Below are 6,961 nucleotides of genomic sequence, written 5' to 3'. Positions count from 1 at the left end.
GTTCCGACTCGATGGCACCTGACAACAACAACAACATAGCAGCTCAGAGAACCCTAGGGGGCCATGCACCTCTGTCTCATGGGGCCGCTATGAGGCAGAATCAACAGCAGTGGGATTTATGCAGTGGGATCGGGTGGAACAGAATCAGGGTCAACATGAAGCAGAAGTATCTTAGCATCTCATCCTGTCTGTTAGCTCCCAGCTGTGATTTCCCCAAAAGTCACCAGATGAAAGAGGTTTTTGTGCAGTTGAAATGTCGAGAGCTTGGAAAGGTTAATTACCACACCAAATCTTCCATCAGTTCTGACATAGTAACCCGAAGTACTTCTCTCTTCTGCATATTTTAGCATTGTAGTAAAGAGCTCTGGTAGCATAGTGGTTACAAATTGGGCTGCTAGCCTCAAGGTCAGCAGTTTGAAACTAGTTCCTTGGGAGAAAGATGAGGCTTTCTGCTCTTGTAAAGAGTTACAGCCTTGGAAACCCGGTACAGGGTTGCTATGAGTTGGAATGGACCCCACGGCACACCACCACCACCAGTAGGAAGTCCAGAAATGTCTACGTAATAGAACCAGTCCAGTCCCCAGGTGTGCGCTCACCGGGACCTTCCTATTTCTTTGGATGTAAGGGGCAGAAGAGCCTTTTGCTTGTTTTAGACTCACTTATAGAATGTGGTCTGGACAAAACTTAATGTGGTGGATTTCTGAGCATTTGTAAACAAAGTCCCAATGTGTCACAAATGGTTACATTTGTAGCACAAAAGGCTACAAACGGAAAGATCGAAAGATCGGACAGGACCGTGGAATCCACTCAGAGGCACCTAGGAAGAAAGCCCTGGCAATCTGAAGGATGAATCATTGAAAACCCTATGGAATGCAGTTCTAGTCTAAAACACATGAGGTCGCCATGAATCAACTCAAAAGCGTTGACTCAACAGAAAGCAAATGGTTTGGTTTGGGTTTTTATTTGGGTTTTTTTGTTGTTGTTTCTTCTTCTTCAGAATGGGATAGGATAGGTCCCCAATACTCGTATAGGTTTGTCTTTTATAAAAATGTTTTAAAAGATATATAAAATTTTGCTATCAACGTTTTTATAATATCAGGCAGTTTTTTTAAAGAGATGTGTGTGACTTAAATGACGAAGGGAGGAGAGAAATCGTACATTTTCTTTTTGCACTCATTCCTGAAATGCCACTCACTAAGACTAAAGACATCTCAGAATAAAGGAAGAAGGACAACATCTCCTTCCTCTCTCCCACCTCACCTTCGTTGTCAAGTTGGTTTGCCTTCATAACAGCAAGGTATTTCACCAGATCTCTTCTGTCAGCGCCGAGCCACAGGCAAAGGAAACAGCCTTGGTTTTGCTTTGGTGTAAATTATATGGCAGCAGTATCTTATTATCATAAGAAAATAAAACCTCTTTTATTATTCAAACAGCCAAGAATCGTAGAAACAGAAATCGATTATTGCTGTATGTGATTGGCTCATGGTGGCCCCACGTGACAAAGTGAAAACGCCCCATAGGGTTTCCTAAGCAGTCATCTTTACGAGAGCAGATCACCGGAACTTTCTCCCGCAGGGTGGGCTCAAACTACCAACCTTGCAGTTAGCAGCTGAGTGCTTAGCCATTGTGCCACCAGATCTTCTTAGAAATCACCTACAGATCTAGAGAGCTTGTAAGGCCCTAGTCAGACAGATATGAAATCCATATGTGTCTGTAACAAACAAGAGAAAGGCTTGTGTAAGTATCACAGCCTGACACCTTTCTCTCCTCTCTGGGTCTAGGATTAAACTGGAGAATTCATAAAATTAAATGATGGCTACCAAGGAGCCATTGATTTCTAATGAATGTGATTTTTCTGTCCTGACGTGTTTTCCATAATTTAGGACACTGTTGCCGTGTTTTAGATGAAAAGGCACAGTTCAGTAAGTCTGTCCACCGAAGAGAAGAGGGGCTTCCTTCTTGCAGCTCATTAAAGGAATAAGAGTTACCACAGGAGCTGCCAGCCCTGGCGTCTGGGTTCACTCAGAGCCACTAGGCAGCGGACTGAAAGCCTTGAAGAACCGAGAAAACATGATAGAGCTAGCTTTGACACCCTCCCCAGAACGACATCAACAGACCCCCTCACTCGTGCACAATTTCCAGGATAATTTCAGGGTTGAGTCACCCAGTGCGGTAACTCATGATGTCTCCCCTTCCCCACAGACCTTCGCCTGTACCAGACCAGGCAGGCTCACAGCGACCCTGTATAGAGTTTCTGAAGAGCGACTGGTGTCTTTGAACCGCCAACTTTGCAGTTAGCAGTCCAACGTTTTAAATCCTCTTTGCTTTCAGAAAGCAGGGTTGTATCATCTGCATATCACAGGTTGCTAATGACTCTTCCTCCAATCCTGATGACACTTTCTTCTTCATATAATCCAGTTTCTCGGAGTATTTGCTCAGTGTGCAGATTGAAGAGGCATGATGAAAGAATACAGCCCTGACGCACACCTTCCTGATTTTAAACCGTTCAGTGCTGAATGGAAACCGTATGGGGAAGTTCTGTTATGTTCTGCCCTATAGGGTTGAGTCAGAATCAACTCGAGAGCAGTTTGTGATCTGTGATTTTAGCTCTCCAGTGAGCCCCACTTCCCCAGAAGTTCTCTTCCACACCATCTCACCCCACTGCACAGTCTTCCCCACCCCCCAGGCACCACTAAAGTCCTTCTGTGTAGCCATGGCTACTATTGGCGGCAGCCATCACCTTTTACAAACAAACTAGAAAAAGCTTTATGTAAGTATCACAGTGGATGCCTTCCTCTCCTTTCTGGGCCTAGGATTAAACTGGAGAATTCAGAACCTGGAGGTCCTAGAACCCACACTGCTGATCGACCATCTGCAGCTTCAAATGTTGACCATCTTTTCACGAACAATTCCATCCTCTGAGTACAAGGGGGCCTCTGAGAGGAAGGCCCTCCGTGTGCTCCACCATCCCCCTTCTCCCGTAGGGAGCACAAAGCTTTGGATGCCGACCTCTCTCGAGGATGGAATCATCTGTATTTTGCTCGAACATTTCATTCTACTTTGATTTCCCCTCTCTCTTTCTCCTTTAATTTTCCCTTTTCAGTAGCATGTGCTTCTCCCCTTTCAGATCTGAGTGAACCAAACATATTGTTTATATTTATATTGTTTATAACAGCTACTGTTTGGGGGTTTGTTTGTTGTTTTTGTTTTGTTTTTCACTGTGTCTTAAGGGCCACACCTTCTGCACAGAGCTTTATTTCCTGCCTTCCATGATAACGATGCTGTTACAGTGGCTGTAAAGGTGGCCCCCTGACTCATGAGGACCCCATAGTCCATCTTCATCTGGATGTTCTGGTGAAATCTGCTCAGCATTCTAGCAACACCTAAGGATCTAATGACAGATGGGGGTGGGAATCGAACCAGTGCCTCCTCCCTCATGGTGGTGGTTATGTGCCATGGAGTCGGTTCCGACTCATAGTGACCCTGTACAGGGTTTCTGAGGCTATAAATTTTTATAGGAGCAGAAAGCCTCATCTTTCTCCTGCGGAACAGCTGGTAGTTTCGAACTACTGACCTTGTGGTTCGCAGCCCGATTCTTAACCACTAGTCTACCAGAACTCCCTTCCTCCCTGCCACTGACCACCACTCATCTCTCAGAATAACATATCAATTAGGAATCCCCCACCGAGATAACGTGGAAAATTCCAGAAACGTATCCAAGTAGCTCTCAACTTCCGTTTTTCAGCCCTGTCTCTCCCATTTCACCTTCTCAACAGCAGTCACACCACATGGGAGAAGTAAAAATAAGGAACTCAGTTGTTGCTTATTTTACGTGAAAATACACAAAACAAAACATACTCCACAGTCTACACATACAGTGACACTGAGGACTTCCTTCAAGTTACACCAACTTTCTTGGCAACCTTTACCAAGTCATGTTGCCTTCGTTATCCAACTCCCTGACTCCTGAGCTCCTTGTCTGTCCTTGAGAGCTGCTGCAATCTACTTGATCACATATAAATCACTCTTTAAAAGCACACCGACAGTCCCCGACTTAAGACTTTCTCCAGTTACGCCAAGCAACACCGACGCCTCACCATCCAACTAAATCACTTTGTTGTTGTTATGTGCTGTGAAGTCGGTTCCGACTCATAGCCACCCTGTACAGGGTTTCAGAGGCTATAAATCTTTACAGGAGCAGAAAGCCTCATCTTTCTCCTGCGGAACAGCTGGTAGTTTCGCACTGCCGACCTTGAGGTTAGCAGTCCGATTCGTAACCACTATGCTACCAGAGTTTAAATCACCTGTAAGCCAGGTAAGGACCCAGGTGTTATAAGGGACAGAGTCCCTCACTCCTGAGCCCCTACTCCTTGTTCCCTCCCAGTCCACCCCTCGGACCAGTCTCAGATTCTAACCACATTAAAAGGGGGAAATATAAGTAGAATGCTGGGCTTGAGGCCATGACTGTGAGCTAGCACTCGGCAGTGCACTGCTGGAGTGGACCCTCAGTAAGAACTGCCTGTGGGCCACAACTCCCTTGTAGCAGCAAGTCCTGACTCACTCAGCTCTGTGTGTGGTTTGAAATGGTACCAACCAACCCACCTGCCCAAAGTCGGGACTGGATTATCAGATGCAGAGACCTCAGCCTCCAGAATGACACTGAGGAGCAGTTGGTCACCCAAGTTCCACACGATGGCCCGGTCCTCAGAGCCTAGCCTTATCAGAAAGTGAGGAGTGGTTTATTTTCTATCTGTGTATAAATCTATGCATTAAAATGCACCTACTGCTGTAGTGGCACTGTAGGATAAGCACTGGACTGCTAACCACAAGGTCAGTGTTTCAAACCCACCAGCCGCTCCTCAGAAACCCTACACAGGGTCACTAGGAGTCGGAATCAATGTAAAGACGCTTAACAACACAACAGCAACTCCTGCTGTGGCGCTGTTGGATAAGCACTGGGCTGCTAACCATAAGGTTGGTGGTTCAAACCCACCAGCCACTCCTCAGAAAACCTATACAGGGTCACTGTGAGTCAAAACCGACTGGATGGCACTTAAGAACAAAAACACCTCTCTTATCCACAGTTCACATTTACAACACTAGTAAACACTCCATCTGACTAGTTTGCCTCGTTAACATTGTACGTGTAGCAATAGCAAACAGTTGTGAAGCAAAAAAGCAAATGCTGGCTGTGGGGGTAAGGTTCTGTGCCAGCTTGGCTGGGCTGTGACCACAGTGTTTGGGTTACATCTTCATGCATTCGTACTCCATCTTGCGATCTGGAATCCTCCATTTTTTGCATAATGCCGATTTTCACGTAACAACCTATTCTTTAACAATTAATCCCGTTGCTAAGTGAGCAATAGGAGCAGATCTGTAAATTTATATGTAGTGTTTCCAATCTCCTAAAGACAAAGATCACAATTATAAAAATACTGAAAGTACAAGGCAATAACAATGAAAACTGAAGAAAAAGAAAAGAGATATTTGATTTAATTCAGAAGTGCCTTACAAGGTCCTCCTCAGAACGAACCCTGCTGAAATCTAAGACTGCTTGTATAAAGCTTAATACAACCTTTCCTAATTTGACTAAACCATTGTTTTGTTCAAAGATGACTTTGGGGATAGTTTCCATCCGAGAGTTTAAGAAATCCTCAGAGACTTCCTCCAAGGCTCCGGACAGCCTGAAATCCAGGAGCATTTGAAATATCTGTTAAAAGAAGGGCTTTGAAACAAAGGGTTAAGCAGAGGTTCCAGCCTGAGCCCTGCATTTTCTGTTCCCCATTAACCAGGGTAATTGAGAGGTAGACAGAAAGGGTACATCAGCTGAATCAAAAAAGGTTAGTGTGGCTTTTTTCTCTCAACCATCACCCACTCTGCAGGCTCACGCCCTTCCCCAACCCAGCCTTTGTGGAAGCTAGAGATGACCAGAATCCTCTAGTCTCCCAACATCCAGCATCCTTTTCCTCTGCCAGCAGGACTATGCTTGGGGAGGCGAGGCAGGGTGGTGCTTATGGTCACATTCTGGTTGCTATAGGATTGGCCAGGAGGATCCGCATGTACATACGTGAAGCGAAGTGATGGTTCACCAAATGTTCATCCCTCTGCCCTCCGGTGGATCACTTTGGATTCTGAGAGGCTTCTATTTCATTACGTGGATGCCTGAGGTCCTAGCCTATTGTTGTTGTTAGGTACTGTCAAGTCAGTTCCAACCCATAGCGACCCTGTATAGGGTTTCCGAGGAGAGCCTGGTGAGCTTGAAACACAGACCTTGCAATTCAAACTGACTTTGTGGTCCAGCGCATTAACCCACAGCACCAAACCAGGCCTCGAGCTTCTTTTTAGTAAGTGCCTTTTTACAACAGCTTCTTCAAATATTAACGGCTGTTAGAGTCACAGAGGAAAGACTGAGAGCACTGCGCACTGCAAGGACAGGGTTATCCAAGACAAATCTGGGCGGGGCTAGCTGACCAAGGCCACAAGCCTCCTCCCACACTGGGGTCTTGGAAGAAGGTGGAGCTTAGAAGAGGCTAGCTGAGGAGGAAAATGGGCTTTGGTGAGGTCTTGCCTGGGGTTAGAATTTAGATGGCACTTAACAACAACAACAATTTGGCAGAAATGGGAAATTGAAACTTAAGGAGAATAGACATTTAAGAGAGTTATGGAGGTTGGGCTCAAAATAGCTGCAGTTAGGCACCTTCAAACACAATTTCCATTCAAAATTACTTCCTAAATTTATCAAAAGAGTGACTGCGTTGCCGCTTGTGTTTAGATCTAAGAAAACAAAGCCCAGTAGCTACTGAGTGTTCTCCAACTTGTTGCAAACCCATGTGCATCAGAGAAGAACTGTGTTCCGCCAGGTGTCCAATCCTGGCTTTTCAGGACTACATCGCCAGGTCTTTCTTCCGAGGTGCCTCTGGGTGCTCTCTGAGCATCAAACTTTTGGTTAGTAGACAAGCAC

Source organism: Chrysochloris asiatica, unplaced genomic scaffold (genome assembly GCF_000296735.1).
Source record: "Chrysochloris asiatica unplaced genomic scaffold, ChrAsi1.0 scaffold00005, whole genome shotgun sequence".
Lineage (NCBI taxonomy): Eukaryota > Metazoa > Chordata > Mammalia > Afrosoricida > Chrysochloridae > Chrysochloris > Chrysochloris asiatica.
This window is presented reverse-complemented; position numbering follows the sequence as displayed.